This window comes from Odocoileus virginianus, unplaced genomic scaffold (assembly GCF_023699985.2).
Source record: "Odocoileus virginianus isolate 20LAN1187 ecotype Illinois unplaced genomic scaffold, Ovbor_1.2 Unplaced_Contig_33, whole genome shotgun sequence".
Lineage (NCBI taxonomy): Eukaryota > Metazoa > Chordata > Mammalia > Artiodactyla > Cervidae > Odocoileus > Odocoileus virginianus.
The window spans coordinates 340983-360957 of NW_027224350.1; the positions used below are offsets into that span (position 1 = coordinate 340983).

Sequence of the window (19975 nt, forward strand, 5' to 3'; positions counted from 1 at the left end):
ATGAATTAATGAATGGAAGTTGCTCAGTCATATCTGACTCTTTGAGTCCATGGACTATACAGTCCATGGAATTCTCCAGGCCAGAATACTGGAGTGGGTAGCCTTTCCCTTCTCCAGGGGATCTTCCCAACCCAGGAATTGAACCAGGGTCTCCTGCACTGCAAGCAGATTCTTTACCAACTGAGCTATCAGGAAAGCCCCTTTACAATCATAATTTAGTTTGTATGTTTCTCAAACTACTTCACATGTGTATACTGAGAAAATAGTGAGATAATATATTTATACATCTCATACCACTTTTAATACTGAAAGTGTATCTCCATATTAATATCTCATGCACTGTTAACTAGGCATCATTTATTTAAAACATTTCTTATGTATAACTATTAAGGATTTTTTCTGAAATTTTTCTACCATTAATTGCCACAAATATACATTCTTATTTTAGAATGATTAATGTATGTATTCCCAGAAATGAAATTGATATATAAAGAATGTTATATTACATTTGTCACATATTTCTAAATAAGTGTATTTTACAACTAGTGAGGCTGACAATCTGATAATGTACAAAATCTCTCTGAATTATCTTTGTCTCTCTGTATTACTTTTTAAAAGTGTGTTTCTTTGCTTTGTTTCTCTTTTGCTTATTGATAGGGTTGAGATGGTAACCACATGTTGAACACTTGTGGGGTCAATCTTCCCTCATTTAAAAATTTTGCCTGTTAACTTTATCACTATTTCTTACATATTACATTATTTATAAATTGTCAGCCTTTTGTAATCTATTCTACTGCTTCATATATAATTGCCTTTTTCTAGGCTACATTGGGGTTCCCTGGTGCCTCTGATGGTGACTTCTTCAATGCAGAAGACTTGGGTTCAATCCCTGGGTTAGGAAAATCTCCTGGAGAAGGAAATGGCAACCGACTCCAGTATTCTTGCCTGAAGGATCCCATGGACAGAGGAGCCTGACTAGCTACAGTTCATAGGGTTGCAGAGTCAGACACAACTAAGTGACTAACAGACACACACACACACACACACACACACACACACTGACTGCATTGTCAGCTTAGATATAGAGTTCAGGCAGTTATGTACACTTTGAACAGAATGCCAACCTTAAAGGTCATTACCATAGGAAAGGACCCTGGTTAGTGTCACATGAGTGCCAGAAGGAAGGACCCTGTTAATGTCACATAAACTCAAAAGATTCAAGAGCAAATACCTGCAGGGGAAGCAGTGACAAGATGACCAGTTGTAGGAAAGAGGTGAGATCCTGGGTGGATCTAGAGACCAAGATAAGATCAGTTCAGTCAGTCATTCAGTTGAGTCTGACTCTCTAACCCCATTGACTGCAGCACACCAGGCCTCCCTGTCCATCACCAACTCCCAGAGCTTGCTCAAACTCATGTTCATTGAGTCAGCGATGCCATCCAAACATCTCATCCTCTGTCGCCCCCTTCTCCTCCTGACTTCAATCTTCCCCAGCATCAGAGTCTTTTCATATGAGTCAGTTTTTTTGCATCAGGTGTCCAAAGTATTGGAGTTTCAGCTTCTGCATCAATGCTTTCAATGAATATTCAGGACTGGTTTCCTTTAGGATTGACTGGTTGGATCTCCTTGCAGTCCAAGGGACTCTCAAGAGTCTTCTCCAACACCACAGTTCAAAAGCATCAATTCTTCAGTGCTCAGCTTTCTTTATAGTCCAACTCTCACATCCATACATGACTACTAGAAAAACCATAGCTTTGACTAGATGGACCTTTGTTGGCAAAGTAATGTTCCTGATTTTTAGTAAGCTGTCAAGGTTGGTTATAGCTTTTCTTCCAAGGATCTTTCTCTTCCAAGCATCTTTTAATTTCATGGCTTCAGGCACCATCTGCAGTGATTTTGGAACCCAAGAAAAAGTCTGTCACTGTTTCCATTGTTTCCTCATCTATTTTTCATGAAATGATGGACCCGGATGCCATGATCTTAGTTTTTATAATGTTGAGTTTTAAGCCAGTTTTTTCACTCTCCTGTTTCACTTTCATCAAGGGGCTCTTTAGTTCCCCTTCACTTTCCGCCATAAGGGTGGTGTCATCTTGGTGGAGACCAAGATAGTGCTGTTGAGTTTGTCATTGTGTGAGAAAGCTCACACAATGGAGCAAATCAGCTCACTGGGTTTCAGTTCATCTTTATACAAATAGTATATACTTTTATTTATTTATAACTCTAAATTGTATTGGGAAATAAATAGTGAAAGGAGTATGGCAAGGCTGTATATTGTCACCCTGCTTATTTAACTTATATACAAAGTACATCATGAGAAATGCTAGGCTGGATGAAGCACAAGCTGGAATCAAGATTGCTGGGAGAAATATCAATAATTTCAGATATACAGATGACACCACCCTTATGGCAGAAAGTGAAGAAGAACTAAAGAGCCTCCTGATGAAAGTGAAAGAGGAGAGTGAAAAAACTGGCTTAAAACTCAACATTCAGAAAACTGAAGATCATGGCATCTGGTCCCATAACTTCATGGCAAATAGGTAGGAAACAGTGATAGACTTTTTTGGGGGGTGAGTGGGTGGGGCTCCAAAATCACTGCAGATTGTGACTGCAGCCATGAAATTTAAAGACGCTTACTCCTTGGAAGAAAAGTTATGACCAACCTAGACAGCATATTAAAAAGCAGAGACATTACTTTGCTAGCAAAGGTCCGTGTAGTCAAAGCTATGGGAAAGGTTGAAAGTGGGAGGAGAAGGGGATGACAGAGGATGAGATGGTTGGATGGCATCACGGACTGAATGGACATGAGTTTGAGTGAACTTTGGGTGTTGGTGATGGACAGGGAGGCCTGGCATGCTGCAGTACATGGGGTCTCAAAGAGTCGGACATGCCTGAGCGACTGAACTGAACTGAATAGTTTATCAATGGGAAAGAAAACAGAACATTTTTATGACCCCATGACTCTGATTCCAAGAGAATTCTCATCTAATAATCTTCTCAATGCCTCTTGTGTGTGTTGCATTGTCTCTTTCTGTCTTTCTTTAACTGCTCATTTCTGTAATGCAGCTCCTGCTTCCTGTGTTCTTCTCCTACTGGTCTTGTAGCATACTCTCCTAGGTCAGTCTCCCTCCTGCCAACTTCTACCCATGTATAGACTGCAGAATTCCCAGGAATCTATGCTTCTTCCTTGCCTGCAGAAATGAGACCCAATTCTACCTCTTCTTTTAGATCCACTACTACCTCCTCCCACTTGAAAACTCTTCTCACACATCCCGGGGGCTCAATGGTATAGAATCTGCCTGCCAATGCAGAGGACACTAAGTCACGAGTTCAATCCCCTGGTCGGAAGGGCCCATGAAGAAAAATATGGCATCCCACTCCAGTATTCTTGTCTGGAGAACCCCATGGACAGAGGAGCCTGGCGGGCTACAGTCCATGGGGTCACAAAGAGTCGGGCATGATTGAGGATACACACACACACACACAACCTCCTCCCACTTCTCAGCTCTCCTCACCCATCCCCAACAAATATTTTAAGGGTGAAAACCTGGTCTCCATTCTCTTTTTCACTTTAACTGGGAGGCAACTCAGATGCCTTCATTTTGAATGTCTGTGAGCTGTTCACCTTCCACAGAGAGAGAAGTGCTGCAGAACCCAATCTCCAAAATAAGCAGCTTGAAGGAGGTGAAAGATTCTAGTAATTCAATTACATAAAAGAACAAGGAAAGAGATTCAGAGAGAGAAAGAGTGAGTTTCAGGATTTGTCCAGGTCTGTATATCCTTCCACCCATTGTTCAGGCACTAGGAATGGAGTTCAGCATCTAAGTTTGGGTTGATATGTGGTAGGAATTCTAGGGATCCCATTCACAGGCAATGTGATATTAGAAAATCTTCCCCATCTTAGTCATATCCTCTTCAAAATCAGGATACTGGGAGAAGGAAATGGCAACCCACTCCAATATTCCTGCCTGGAAATCCCATGGACAGAGGAGCCTGGTGGACTACAGTCCACGGGTCGCAGAGCTGGACACAACTTAGCGACTAAACAATAACCTTTAGGGATGCCAGAGAGAAGCTGTAAAGTGCTTTAAGGAAAAGGTGAAAGTTCTCAATTGAATAAAGCAAGAAAAAAAGCATATGCTGACGTTGCTAAGATCTGTGGTAATAAATCTTCTATCTGTGAAATTCTGAGGAAGGAAAAAAAATCACACTGGTTTTGCTGTCACACCTCAGACTACAAAAATTACGGCCACAGTGCATGTTGGTGTATGAATTCTTCTTGAGATTTTTGGAGAGCCCTGATTTCCAACCTAGCATTGCAAAGCGATACATTGATCAGAAATTTGTACAACAGATTTTTTTTAAAGCTCCTGGAGCTTTTTGATAGTGAAGATCCCAGAGAACGTGACTTCCTGAAGACTGTTCTACATCGAATTTATGGGAAATTTCTTGGATTAAGAGCATTCATCAGAAAACAAATTAACAACATATTCCTCAGGTTTATATATGAAACAGAACATTTCAATGGTGTTGCTGAACTCCTTGAAATTTTAGGAAGTATTATCAATGGCTTTGCATTGCCACTGAAAGCAGAACATAAACAATTTCTAATGAAGGTTCTTATTCCTATGCATACTGCAAAAGGATTAGCTTTGTTTCATGCTCAGCTAGCCTACTGTGTTGTACAGTTCCTGGAGAAAGATACAACGCTAACAGAACCCGTGATCAGAAGATTGCTGAAATTTTGACCAAAAACATGCAGTCAGAAAGAGGTGATGTTTTTAGGAGAAATTGAAGAAATCTTAGATGTCATTGAACCAACACAATTCAAAAAAATTGAAGAGCCTCTTTTTAAGCAGATATCCAAGTGTGTATCCAGTTCTCATTTTCAGGTTGCAGAAAGGGCACTGTACTTCTGGAACAATGAATATATTCTTAGTTTGATTGAGGAGAATATTGATAAAATTCTGCCCATTATGTTTGGTAGTTTGTACAAAATCTCCAAAGAACACTGGAATCCGACCATTGTAGCGCTGGTGTACAATGTGCTGAAAACCCTCATGGAGATGAACGGCAAGCTTTTCGATGACCTTACTAGCTCATACAAAGCTGAGAGACAAAGGGAGAAAAAGAAGGAATTGGAACGAGAAGAATTATGGAAAAAAATTGGAAGAGCTAAAGCTGAAGAAAGCTCTAGAAAAGCAGAATAGTGCTTACAACATGCACAGTATTCTCAGCAATACAAATGATGAATTAAAAAAAAAGCCTGCCACCTCTGTTGGCTAGGCGGTTTTGTACACTTTTTTGAAATATGTAAAAATTATGAAACAAACCTCATCAGTATAATATAATTAAAAGGCCAATTTTTTTTCTGGCAACTGTAAATGAAAAAATATATGGACTAAACATAGCCCTGTGCTGTATCATGGCCACAGTATATTGTAACCCTTGCCTAATCATTGATATGTGTCACTTCTGAAGTTTCACAGAAATGAATGAACTTTATCATTGGTGTGATATGAGTGAAATAATTATGGGCATGGTAAGAATCATGACTTGAATCCTGGTTTTGGTTTTGTTGCACATAGGCATAGTAGTTTGCTCTGTATATTTTTCCCTTTGATAATGTGCTTTTCACATCGCTGCAGACCTTAGTTACATCCTAGGAAAAAAGACTATTTCCTAAACTAAAACTAAGGTGTAATTCTTATCCTTTCTTTCATCTCTCCCAAAAGTATGGTGGAGGGAACTACTTGCCCTAAGCCTTCCTTTTGATATATTACTGTACTCTGGAATTTGAGCAAAAACTTAATTTCCAGGCTTTTAAAAGCACAAATTATAAATAAAAGCTGGGAAAGTAAAAAAAAAAAAAAAAAAATCAGGATACTGATTCAAACAACCATGTAAAACAACATAAAAAAAAAGGACAAAAGTTAATTGCCTGGCACTTATTAATAAGTAACTGACAAATAATACTATATTTTAAACGTATTTTAGTAGAAGACACATGCAACATTTTTTTGGAAGGAAAAGAATTCTTTCTCCTTTCTGATATTTTTCTTTCTTTTAAAAAATAGTAACCTCAATATTTCCTTTTCATTTACCCCTTCAGCCTTTGCCTTGGTTTAGAATTTCATCAACTCTCATTTAAGCTATTTCAGGATCCTAGTAACCGGTCTCCCTGGCAACAGTTTCCACTCTACTCATTGCCTAAAGACTGATTTTCTTTCCTCTCTTCCTAATCCCTCCCATTATTCTATCTTTCCCCATCAAGTGAATTTCAAAGCCACACTCATAGTACACTATAATATTGTTTGTGTGCCTGATTAGTCCTCTTTGCATATGAATAAATATTTATTGAATAGCTGAAATGATAACTCTGTATAATTTATATTCTGATTTTCACCTAGCAATGATTTAACAAGCCCTTTCCCAACCGATTAAAGGCCCCTAAAAATCATTATTTTAGACCATGTGTGGATCCATGTGGGTAAAAAAGAACATTTTCCAATTAATTACTTACCTTGTTGGAGGTTGCTTCCAACTCTTCAGGTTTATTTTAAAATATGTTACATTGAAAGTCTGAGTATGCATTTGGTATTTTCCTCGCTTTTGACTGATTTCATTCTAAGATAAACTCTATAAGGTAGCATCTGTGAGAAGGAGTGAAAAGGTGTTTATTATGATACCAGCTGCTTTCCAAATGAAATGGCTAAATCACCACCAATCTATTTTGTGCATTATTGGATCAGATCGCTACAAGACATAAGAATCACACATTATCACATAACCTAATTTTGCTTTGAAAGAATAAACATTTTTAATTAACTTAAGGCTTATAATTTGGAATCTTTGTTTTAGTTTAATGACTAACAAGCTTCATATTATTCACATTTCACTCTGTGTGTGCATGAGTGTGCACATGCATATGCATTTTGAGCCTAAATATTCATATGATTTGAGTATTTATTATTTATTGATATACTTATTAAGAACAGTTGATTAATGAATAAAGCAATAATATCTCTTTAATATTTATTACAATGACTCTTTTTGTTTTTGTTGTTTTATTTTTGGTGGTGGTAGAGGGAAGGAAAGAAGAAAAGCTCAGTCATGTCCAATTCTTTGCAAGCCCATGGAATTATCCAGGCAAGAATACTGTAGTTAGCAGCCTTTCTCTTCTCCAGGAGATCTTCCCAACCCAGAGATCAAACTCAGGTCTCCCGCATTGCAGGTGTATTCTTTACCAGCTGAGCCACAAGAGAAGCCCAAGAATACTGGAGTGGGTAGCCTATCCGTTCTCCAGTGGATCTCCCAACACAGCAATTGAACTGGGGTCTCCTGAATTGCCGGTGGGTTCTTTACCAACTGAGCTATCAGAGAAGCCCCCAGAGTAGTAGAGGTAGTTCTTTCTTTACCCGAATAGGAAATTTGACATAATTTAGTGTTTTCAGAAACTTGTGTTCTTTTCCTTGTTCTTTCCACAGTGGCATAGTGGTAAATAACACACCTACCAATGAAGGAGATGCAAAAGATGTGAGTTTGATGCCTGGGTCACAAAGATCCATTGCAGCATTCTTTCCTAGAAAATTCCATAGACAGAGGAGGCTGGAGGGCTACAGTCCATGAGACTACAAAGAGTTGGACACAGCAGATCACACACACACACAGATGCACACACACAATATTTCATTGTGTGTATATACCACATTTTATTTACTCCTTCATTTGTCAATTGACCTTTGGGTTGTTTCCATATCTTGGCTTTTGTGAATAGCACTGTGATGAAGCTAGGAATGCATACATATCTTTCAGATACTGATTTCAATTATTTTGGATATAAATTCAGAAGTGAGATTGTTGGGTCATAAAGTAATCCTATATGCTAACAATGAACTATCTGAAAAAGAAAATAAAAAAGCAATACTATTTACAATAGCATCAAGAAATATTTAGGAATAGGCCTGAACAAGGGAGTGAAAGACTTGTACATCTAAAACTGTAAGATATTGATGAACTGAATTAAATCAAAATCATATACACAGAAAGACATACTATATTTATAGGTAAGAATGATTAATATTGTTAAAATGTACATACCACTGAAAGACAAATTACTCAATATCATACTACAAATTTAATGCAGTCTGCATTTTCTATCAAAATTCCAGACGTTTTTACAGAAACAAATAACCCACAAAATTCACATAGAAACACAAAAGATCTTCAAAAACCAAGCAAACTTTAAATAAACAGCAATGTTACAGGTATCACACTTTCTAATTTTGAAATTTATTGCAAAGCCTCAGTAATTAAAACAGCATGGTCCTTGCATAAAGACAGAGAGATAGACCAGTTTGGAAAAGAATAGAGAAACTAGAAAAAACCTAAACATATTGATTTTCAATATGGACATCAAGGACACACAAAGGGAGAAAGGGAATACTCTCAACAAATGGTTTTTGGAGTACTAAATATCCACATGCAAAGAATGAAATACACCATACACATAAAATAACTCAAAATGGATTAAAAAATTAAAACTTAAAAATTGAAACTGCAAAAATTCTCGAAAAAAAAAGTAGGAGAGAAGTATCTTAGCATCATCCTTGGCAATTTATTTTTTGGATTTGATGATGAATACATATGAGATAAATCAAAAAAACAGACAAATGAGACTACACCAGGCTTAAAAGCTTCTATACAACAAAGAAAGTGATCAGTAAAGTGAAAAACTGTGGAATGGGAGAAAATACTTGCAAACTGTCTCTCTGATAAGAGGATAATATCCAAAGTATAGAAAATTCTCCTAAAACCCAGTAGCAAAAATAAAAATGAATTTAAAATTATCTAATTAAAAATGAGAAAAGGACTTCAATAGACATTTCTCCAAAAAAAAAATAAATAAATAAAAGAAAAAGAATGCCACCAAGTATATGACAAGTTGCTCAACATCACTAATCATGTAGATCAAAAGTACAATTGGATATCACCTCAAATCTATTAGGATGATTATTATTAAAAACAAAAAGCAAAGATAACAAGTATTGGTGAAGATGTAAAAAATATTAGAACTCATACACATTATTGGTGGGGATGTATAATGGTGCATAGCACTCTTGAATACTGTGTGGAGGTTATTCGCTAGCATCCTTTGGGTCCATTGGGAAGCATACAAAAAGCAATAATGGAGATGAAGAACAGTCTCATGGGCCTGGGCAGATGTGCTTCCTCTGTATTGACTCTACACTGCACAGGGAGGGCTCTTGAGAGTCCCTTGGACTGCAAGAAGATCAATCCTGTCCATCCTAAAGGAAATCAATCCTGAATATTCATTGGAAGGACTGATGCTGAAGCTGAAACTCCAATACTTTGGCCACCTGATCAGGAAGAGCTGACTCATTGGAAAAGACCCTGATGCTGGAAAAGATTGAAGGCAGGAGGAGAAGGGGATGACAGAGGATGAGATGGTTGGATGGCATCACTGACTGACAATGGACATGAGTTTGAGCAAGCTCTGGGAGATGGTGAAGGACAGGGAAGCCTGGCATGCTGCAGTCCATGGGGTTGCAAAGCATCGGACATGACCCAGCGACTGAACAATGACAAATGTGGCCAATGCCATGATCTTAGTTTTTTGTTGTTGTTGTTGTTGTTGTTTTTAATATTTAGTTTTAAGTTGGCTCTTTCACTCTCCTCCTTCACTTTCATCAAGAGGCTCTTTAGTTCATCTTTGCTTTCTGCCATTAGAGTGCTATTATCTGCATATCAGAGGTTGTTGATATTTCTCCCTGAAACCTTGATTCCAGCTTATGATTTATCCAGCTCAACATTTTGCATGATGTTGTAGCTCAGTAAGCAAAGCATCTGCCTGCAAAGCAAGAGACCTGGGTTCAACTCCTGGGTCAGGAAGATCCCCTGGAGAAGGAAATGGCAACCCACTCCAGTATTCTTGCCTGGAAAATCCCATGGACACAGGAGCCTGGCAGGTTACAGTCTATGGGGTCGCAAGAGTCAGACATGACTGAGCGACTAAGCACACAGCACACAGCACACACTCTGTATATAAGTTAAATAAACAGGATGGCAATATCATCATTTTCATACTTTTTTCCAATTTTGAACCAATCGTTGTTTCATGTAAGGTTCTAACTGTTTCTTCTTGACCCACATGCAGGTTTCTCAGGAGACAGGTAAGATGTTCTGATAATTCCTACCTCTTCAAGAATTTTCCATTGTTTGCTGTGATCCACACAGTCAAAGGCTTTGGCATAGTCAATGAAGCAGAAGTAGATTTTTTCCTGGAATTTCCTTACCTCTTCTATGATCCAACGAATGTTGGCAATTTGATTTCTTGTTCCTGTACTCAGTTTTCCTCTTTGAAACCCACCTTGTACATTTGGAAGTTCTCAGTTCACATATTGCTGAATTGTAGTTTCAATGATTCTGTGCATAACCTTACTTGCTTGCAAAATAAGCGCAATTGTCTGGTAGTTTGAACAGTCTTTGGCACTGCCCTTCTTTGGGGTTGGAATGGAAACTGATATTTTCTGGTTTTGTGGCTGCAGCTGAGTTTGCAAAATTTGCTGGTACATTGAGTGCAGCATTTAACAGCATCATCTTTCAGGATTTTCTTTCTTTTTTTTTTTTATTTCATTTATTTTTATTAGTTGGAGGCTAATTCCTTTACAATATTGTAGTGTTTTTTGTCATACATTGACATGAATCAGCCATGGATTTACATGTATTCCCCATCCCGATCCCCCCTCCCACCTCCCTCTCTACCCGATCCCTCTGGGTCTTCCCAGTGCACTAGGCCTGAGCACTTGTCTCATGCATCCAACCTGGGCTGGTATTTTTATTAGTTGGAGGCTAATTACTTTACAATATTGTAGTGACTTTTGCCATACATTGACATTAATCAGCCATGGATTTACATGTGTTCCCCATCTTGAACCCCTCTCCCACCTCCCTCCCCATCCCATCCCTCTGGGTCATCCTAAATACCTTAGCTGTTTTTCCATCACCTCCACTAGCTTTTTGTAGTAATGGTAAGTGAAATAATATCACTGAACATATCAAGGTACTCTGAGATTCCTTGAATAAATGGGATGCACAAAGCCAGAGACAGCTTCCAGTGGGCAATAGGCACTACTTGTAAGATTTAATTTTTCTTTCCTGCTTATATTCCACATAAGCTTCCTGGGATAGATATGCATCAGTCATATTGTGATTTTTTTTATCTTCTTGAATTAATACATCCCTAATAGTGTAAACAACCAGAGGATAGAGAAGATATTTTGTTTTTGTTTTTCTATCATTTATGACTCAGAAGAGGATATATAAACTTTATGCTGAATGGAAAGATAGAAATTCATGCTCAGAAATGTGATGATTTTAGAAGATTAAAGCCAGCAGGGATGGTATTTCCAAATAAAGGCAGGGCTTTATGTTTTAGAATGTGCTCTAATATCCTTAAAGTGGGATGCTAGCGAGAGAAAAATGCAATGCCAGTTGCAAAGGAGCCTAGAAATAAAGAGAAAGAGAGTAAATTAAAAGAAGCAAACTACATAAAGATAGATCCTTTGAAAAATCATCCTGATTTCAGACATATTAGTTCTGCTTTCTTCCTGTGACATCCAGAAAACTGACAGGCTGACAAAGATCTACCTTTGTTTGGGTCAGAAAGAGTTTGAATTGTCAGTGTGTTGGCCTTGCCTATGTTTTATTAAATTTATCCTAAAGTTTTTCATATTTTGGGGTGCTATTGTAAATAATATAATTTTTTTCATTTTATTTTCAATTTTTTCATTATTAGTATATATAAATACAAAGAATTTTTTAATTTGTGGAAATAATTGTATATTTACAAGCAATTATAAGAATCTTTAGATTTCTTTCATATGTTTTACCCAGTTTCTCCTAATTGCACCATTTTACACAGTTATACAACAGTAACAGAACAAGGATATTCACATTGACACAGTCAAGATACAGAACATTTCCATTACCACAGTATCCCTCATACCTTCCTTTAATAACCAACCCCTATCTTCTGCCTCACAAAGAGTTGGACACTACTGAGCAACTGAACTGAACTGAATCTCCTGACCTGCCTATCCCCATTTTTAACCACTAAAAGCAGCTATCTCTTCTCCATTTATGTAATTTTGAATTTCAAGACTTCTAGTAGAGAATTATAGAATTCTTAACCTGCTTGGTTTGCCTTTTTTACTCAGCATAATCATCTGGTGGTTCATCCAGGTTGCTACGTTTATCAATAGTTCAATCTTGGAAACTGATAAATATCTCTTACTATTGTGATTATATAATTACTACTCACCTAATAACATTGTAGCTTGATTGGTCAACAGGAAAAATAATAGAATCCTACATCACCAAAATTAACATTTAATAGAAAAGCCTTTAATCACTTTTTAACATCCAGATGCATATTAAAATTACCTTGAATTTTTTTGACAAATACAAATACCCAGGTATTGTTTTTTTTTCTCCAAAGCTCCATGTATGTTTCTAATGAGCAGGCATGTCTAGAAACAACTGGACTGTAAGATGATCTTTCACTTTTATCCAGTTTGTTTCACCTTCTCTGTTTCACATTCAGTGCTCCTATGTCATTTAGTTTACATGCTCCAATTTTTCCATTTCTCATTTTTTTTATGTTCTTTCTCAAGATTTTTTAGAAAACTTACAAAATTTTGCCTAACTAAAAAACTTATGAGATTGTCATTCCACTTGTTTGACTTAGTAAGAAGTGAATGGTAAATTTCTAATTGAAAAAATAGATATGCAACAAGCAAAAATGGTTACTATATAGCACAGGGAACTATAGACAATACAATAGAAAATAACCTGAAAAATGATATATATGTATATGTATAACTAAATCATTTTACACTGCACCTGAAACATTGTAAGTCAACCATATTTCAAGAAAATAGAAATATTAAGAAAAAATAGGCAAATGACCTATACCTGAAAACAGTAAGAAACTGATGAAAGAAACTGAAGATGACACAGATGAATGGAAAGGTGTTATTGGATTAGAAGAATCAATATTGTTAAAATTACTGTACTACATAAGGTGATCTATGTATTCAATGAATCTCTATCAAATTGACAATGGTATTTTTCAGAGAACAAAGGATTTTTTTTTAATTTATAGAAACAATAAAAGACCCTAAATAGCCACAGTAATCTTAAGAAAATGGGGCTGGAGTAATCAGACTCTCTGACTTCAGATTACAAAGCTACAGTAATCAAAGCAGTATAGTACTGGCTCAAAAACAGACACATAGATGAATGGAACAGTATAGAAAGCCCAGAAGTAAACTCACACATCTATGGTCAACTAATCCACAACAATAAAGACAGTCCCTTCAGTAACTGATGCTTGGGAAACTGGTTAGTTTGTAAGAATAAATGTAAATTTAAGAATTTTACATGTAAAAGAATAAATTAAGAACACTCTTTAATACCACAAAAAATAAACATAAAATAAATTAAAGATATAAATGTAAGACAGGATTCTATAAAACTTGTAGATGAAAACACAGGCAGAACACTCTTTGACATAAATTGCAGCAATATACTTTGAAATTCACCTCATAGAGTAATGGAAATAAAAACAACAAAAATAAACAAGTATGGCCTAGTTAAATTAAAACCTTTCTAAAGCAAAGGAAGCAATAAACCAAACAAAAGGACAACTTACATAATAGGGAAAAAAATTGCAAATGATGCTACTGAAAAGGGATTAATTTCCAAAATATACAAACAGCTCCTATAGCTCAATATAGGGGGAAAAATCTAGTCAAAAAAATGGGCAAAATATATAAATAGATTCTTTGCTAAAGAAAGACATAATGATGGCCAAAATGTACATGAAAACATGTTTAATATTGCTAATTATCAGAGAAATGCGAAACAAAACTACAATAAGGCATTACCTTATACCAATCAGAATGAGCATCATTAAAAAGTCTATACATAATAAATGCTGGAGAGGGCGTGAAGAAACGGGGACCCGCCTATGTTGTTGATAGAATGCAAATTGATATAGCCACTATAGAGAACAGTATGGAGGTTCCTTAAGAACTATAAATAGAGCTACCATATAGTCCTGTATTCCTAACCATGGGTACATATCCAGAGAAAAACATAATTTGAAAAGAAAAATGCACTTCTCTATGAACTCCATAGTGTTCATAGAGGCACTATTTCTAATGGCCAATGCATGGAATTAATCTAAATATCCACTGACAGATTAATGGGTAAATAAGAAAGCCAGAAAAAGACAGATACCATACATTGTTTATATGTGGCATCTAAAGATAATAATACAAAAAAAAAAAAAAAAGCTTTTGTACAAAACAGAAACAAACCCACAGACATACAATGCAAAACTTATGGTTACCAAGGGGAAAAGAGGGTAGGGATAGAATAGGAGTTTGGGGTTAACAATACACACTGCTATATATTGAATATGTATAGCACAAGGAATGATACTCAATAGTTTGTAATAAATATAAGCAAAAAGAATCTAAAAATATATATGTATGTGCATATATATCTGTAAAATAGCTGAATCACTTTTCTGTACATATGAAACTAACACAACATTGTAAATCAACTATAATTCAATAAGAAATAAAAATAAATAGAAAAATGCAAAATATGTATTTATCAACAGTACAGTAACATTGTAAAATAGATGGAAAAAGAGACAGAAATATTGCGAGCTAAAGTAATTAGCCTCCAATTAAAATAAAAGAAAAGAAAAAAAGAACTTCACAGTTTCCAATAACATCCAAATATTTAAAATTATTCTCAAAGTATAGATTTGTAATCTCTGACTATCTGGCAAACTGAACCTACATTTTTAGAATAAAAATTAACAGAGTAGAAAGGTTTCCTTGTGGCTCGTTGCTAAATAATCAGCCTGCCAATGCAGTAGACACAGGTTCCATCCCTGGATCGGAAAGATCCCTTGGAGAAGGAAATGGCAGCCCACTCCAGTAGTCTTGCCTTGGAAACCTCATGGACAGAGGAACCTGGCATGCTTTAGTCGATGGGTTGCAAAAGAGTTGGACCACAACTTCAGTCAGTCAGTTCAGTCAGTCATGTTGAAATCTGTGACCCCACAGATGGCAGCATGCCAGACTTCCCTCTCCTTCATCAACTCCTGGAGCTTGCTCAAATTCTTGTCCATCGAATCGCTGATGCCATCAATACTTTGGCCACCTGATACAAATAACTGATTCATTGGAAAAGATCCTGATGCTGGGAATAATTGAAGGCAGGAGGAAAAGGGGACTACAGAGCATGAAATTGTTGGACACAGTTTAGCTATTAAACAACAAAATTATCGAAGAGTAAAAACATTTAGACACTGTAAAAAATAATTTACCCCTTTTCATTGCTGAGTAATATCCCATGCAATGGATGCATCAGGCTTGTTGAATCAGGAAGCAATTGAAGGACAGGCTTCCCTGGTACCTCAACAGTAAAGAATCTGACTGCAATGCCAAAGACCCAGGTTTGATCCTTGGGTTGGGAAGATTCCCTGGAGAAGGGAATGGCTACCCATTCCAGTATTCTTGTCTGGAGAATCCCATGGACAGAAGGGGCTAAAGGTGGGCTAAAATCAATGGGGTTGCAAAGAGTCAGACATGACTGACCAAACTGTGGAAAATTCTTCGAGAGTTGGGAATACCAGATCACCTACTGTGAAACCTGTATGCAGGTCAAGAAGCAACAGTTAGATCTGAACATGGAACCATGGTCTGGTTCCAAAATGGGAAAAGAGTATGCCATGGCTGTATATTGCCACCAGCTTATTTAACTTACATGTAGAGTACATCACTCGAAATGCTGGCAGGGATAAAACACAGGCCGGAATCAAGATTCATGGGAGAAATATCAGTGACCTCAGATATACAGCTGACACCACCCTTATGGAAGAAATCAAAGAAGAACTAAAGAGCCTCTAGATGAAGGTGCAAGAGAAGATTGAAAGAACTGGCTTAAAACTCAACATTCAAAAAACTAAGATCGTGGCATCCAGTCCCATCACTTCATGGCAAATAGATAGGGAAAAAAATGGAAACAGTGACAGACTTTATTTTCTTGGGCTTCAAAATCACTGTGGACAGTGACTGCAGCCATGAAATTAAGACACTTGCTCCTTGGAAGAAAAGCTATGACAAACCTAGACAGCATATTAAAAAGCAGAGACATTACTTTGCTGGGAAATGTCCACCTAGTCAAAGCTATGGCTTTTTCAGTAGTCATGTATGGATATGCAAGTTGGATGATAAAGAAGACTGAGAACTGAAGAATTGATGCTTTTGAACTATGGCACTTGAGAAGACTCTTGGGAGTCCATTGGACAGCAAGGAGGTCAAACCAGTCAATCCTGAAGGAAATCAACCCTGAATAGTCATTGGAAGTGCTGATGCTAAAGCTGCTCCAATACTTTGGCCACTTGACGTGAAGAGCCAACTCATTAGAAAATACCATGATGCTGGAAAAGATAGAAGGCAAGAGTAGAAGGGGATAACAGAAGACAAGATCATTGGATAGATTGCCAACTCAATGGACATGAGTTTGAGCAAGTTACGGGAATGGTGAAGGACAAGGAAACGTGCTGCAGTCCATGGGGTTGCACAAAGTTGCACATAACTGAGAGGATGAACAACAAACTGAAGGATCTCTGTGTTGTTTCAAGTTTGGGGATAATTATAAATAAAATATTATAAATATTCATAAATAGATTTTATGTAAGCATAAATTTCCATCTCTCTGGAATAATTGCCAAGGAGTACCATGTCTGAGTAGTATGTTATTTGAACACTTGAAATGTAAATAAACCACCTATCAGCATGGCTTAAAACCAACAAAAGATGATAACACTAAATGCTGACTAGAAGAGAAACTGGATCATTCACATTGAGGATGAAAATTCTATTGGTACAACCACTATAGAAAACAGATAGTTTCTTTACATCTCAAGTGTTTAAACATTGCATTTCAAATGTTCAATTTCTCTAGACTATTTGTTAAAAAGACTTGCATTTATTAATTGAATTAGTTTTGCTCCTTTGCCAAAAATCAAGGGGTTATACTTGTAAGGACGGGTTGTTTCTAAGTTCTATATTCTGTGCTGTCAGTCAATACGTCTGTTCCTTTGCCACATCAGTCTCTCTTGTTTATTGAAATGTAACTCACAATTCATAAAATTTGCCTCTTTAAAGTGCATAGTTAAGTCATTTTTATTATTCAGTTGATCCTTGAAGAAGGCACAAGGGGTTGGGGAAGTAGTTAGAGGTGTCAAATTGCCCAACTGTAATAAATCTGCCTACAACTTTACAAGCGCCTTCTATTACTGCAGGTTCCACATCTGTGGGTTTAACCAACTGGGAATCTTACTGTTATGCTGTATTTACCATTGAAAACAATTTTTGTCTAAGTGGACCTGTACACTCAAAGCCATGCTGTTCAAGGATCAACTTGATTCACAAAGCTTTGCAACCAACGCATGTATCTAATTCCAGTACATTTTTGTTGCCCCCCCCCAAAGAAACCGTATATCTATTCAGTCACTACTTATTCCCGGCTGTATTGCAAATCCTGGCAAAATCCCATGGCAAAACCCTGGAAAACCCTGATCTATCTTCTATCTCTGGAGATTTGATTCCTCTGTTCACTTCATGAAAACTGAGTATTACAAACATCTGTTTTACATCTTGAGTTTTGTGTCTACATCCTTTTACTTAGCATAATGGTTTCAAGATTTAATCATGTTGTAGAGTGTATCCTTATTTAATTCTCCCTTTTTTTTCCTGCTGAAAGATAGTCCAGTGTTGGTTTTACCCTACCACATCACAAAACATTCCTCAGTTGGTGTACATTGGGTTGTTTACACCTTTTGGCTATTATAAATACTGGCACTATGAACATTTGTGTACAAGTATTTGTTTCAGTACCTGTTTTAAAATTTGGGGAAAATATACTAAAAGTGGAAGTGCTAGTTCATTTGGTAACTTTAGGCTTAATAGTTTAAGGTACTGTCAGATTGTCTTCCAAAGTGGCCGCACCACTTTCCATGCCCATCAGCCATTTGTGAGGATTCCAAATTCATCTTTGTGAACATGTAGCTTAGTTTTGTCTGTTTGTTTCACTGCAGCCATCCTAATGAGTGTTAAGTGGTATTTCATTATGGTTTTGATGTATATTTTTCTGGTAACTAATAATGTTGAACATGTTTTCACGTACATACTGGCCTTGTGTATACATTATTTATCTACTCAAATAGTTTTACCATGTTTAATGGGGTTGTTTGTCGTTTTAGTTTTGAGTTGTAAAGATCATTTTTAACTTTACCTAACAGACACAGTGTGTTATTTTGCGTTGTTACTGCTCTTCGGTCCCTGAGTGGTGTCCAACTCTCTGGGATCCAATGGACGATTGCACGCCAGGCTCATTCGTCCTCTACTGTCACCTGGAGTTTTCTCAAATTCACGCCCATCAAGACAGTGATGCTCTCTAACCATCTCATTCTCTGCCACTGGCTTCTCCCTTTACCTCCACGTTTCCCCAGCATCAGGTCTTTTGCAACAAGTGGACTCTCTGCATCAAGTGGCCAAAGTATTGGAGCTTTAGCTTCAGCATCAGTCCTTCCAATGAATATTCGGGATTGATTTCCTTTAGGATTGAATGGTTTGATCTCCTTGCTGTCCAAGGGACTCACAAGAGTCTTCTCCAAGACCACAATTCAAACGCATCAGTTCTTAGGCCCTCAGACTTCTTTATGGACCAACACTTTTATCCATATATGACTACTGAAAAAGGCATAGATTTGACTAAATAGATCTTTGTTAGTGAAGTGATGTCTCTGAGTTTAAATACGTTGTCTAGAATTATTATAACTTTCTATCCAAGGATCAAGTGTCTTTTAATGTCATGGCTGCAGTCACCATCCACAGATAAAATCTGTCGCTGCTTTCACTTTTTCCATGTTATTTGCCATGAAGTGATGGGAACAGATGCCATTATCTTAGGCATTTTAAAGTTGAGTTTTAAGCTTTTTCACTCTCCTCTTTCACCTTCACCTTATCTGATAGCTCAGTTGGTAAAGAATCCACCTGCAATGCAGGAGACCCTGGTTTTATTCCTGGGTTGGGAAGATCTACTGGAGAAGGGATAGGCTTCCCACTCCAGTGTTATTGGGCTTCCCTTGTGGTTCAACTGGTAAAGAATCCACCTGCAATGCAGGAGGCCTGGGTTCAATCCCTGGTTTGAGAAGATCCCTTGGAGAAGGAAAAGGCTTCCAACATTCTGACCTGGATAATTCCATGGACTGTAGTCCATGGGGTTACAAAGAGTCTGACACAACTGAGCAACTTTCACTTTCACCTTCATCAAGAGGCTCTTTCATTCCTCTTCACATTCTGTCATTTGAGTGGTTACCATCTGCATATCTGAGGCTGTGGATATTTCTCCAAGCAATCTTGATTCCAGCTTGTGATATATCCAGTCCAGCATTTCATATGATGTACTCTGCATATAAGTTGTTAAAAATCAAGGCGACAATATACAGTGTTGTTCTCATTTCCCAATTTTGAACCAGTCAGTTGTTTCATTTATGGTCATAATTGTTGCTTCATGACCTTCATTCAGGTTTCTCAGGAGACAGGTAAGGTGATTTGGTTCTCCCATGTCTAAGAATTTTCCATAATTTGTTGTGACCCACACAGTCAAAGACTTTTGAGTAGTCAATGAAGCAGAAGTAGATGTTTTTTTCTGGAACTCCTGTGTTTTCTCTGTGAGGCAATAAATGGTAACAATTTGATCTCTGGTTCCTTTCCTTTTTGAATCCCAACATGCACATCTGGAAGTTTTCAGCTTGGAGTATTTTGAGCATAAGCTTGCTAGAATGTGAAATGAGCACAATTTT

General features: G+C 37.1%; 1 pseudogene; it reads left to right on the forward strand.

Annotated features, from left to right (window-relative positions):
• The first annotated feature begins 4255 nt into the window (after nt 1-4255).
• Nucleotides 4256-5405, forward strand: LOC110130882 (serine/threonine-protein phosphatase 2A 56 kDa regulatory subunit alpha isoform pseudogene; annotated as a pseudogene).
• Nucleotides 5406-19975: the final 14570 nt, after the last annotated feature.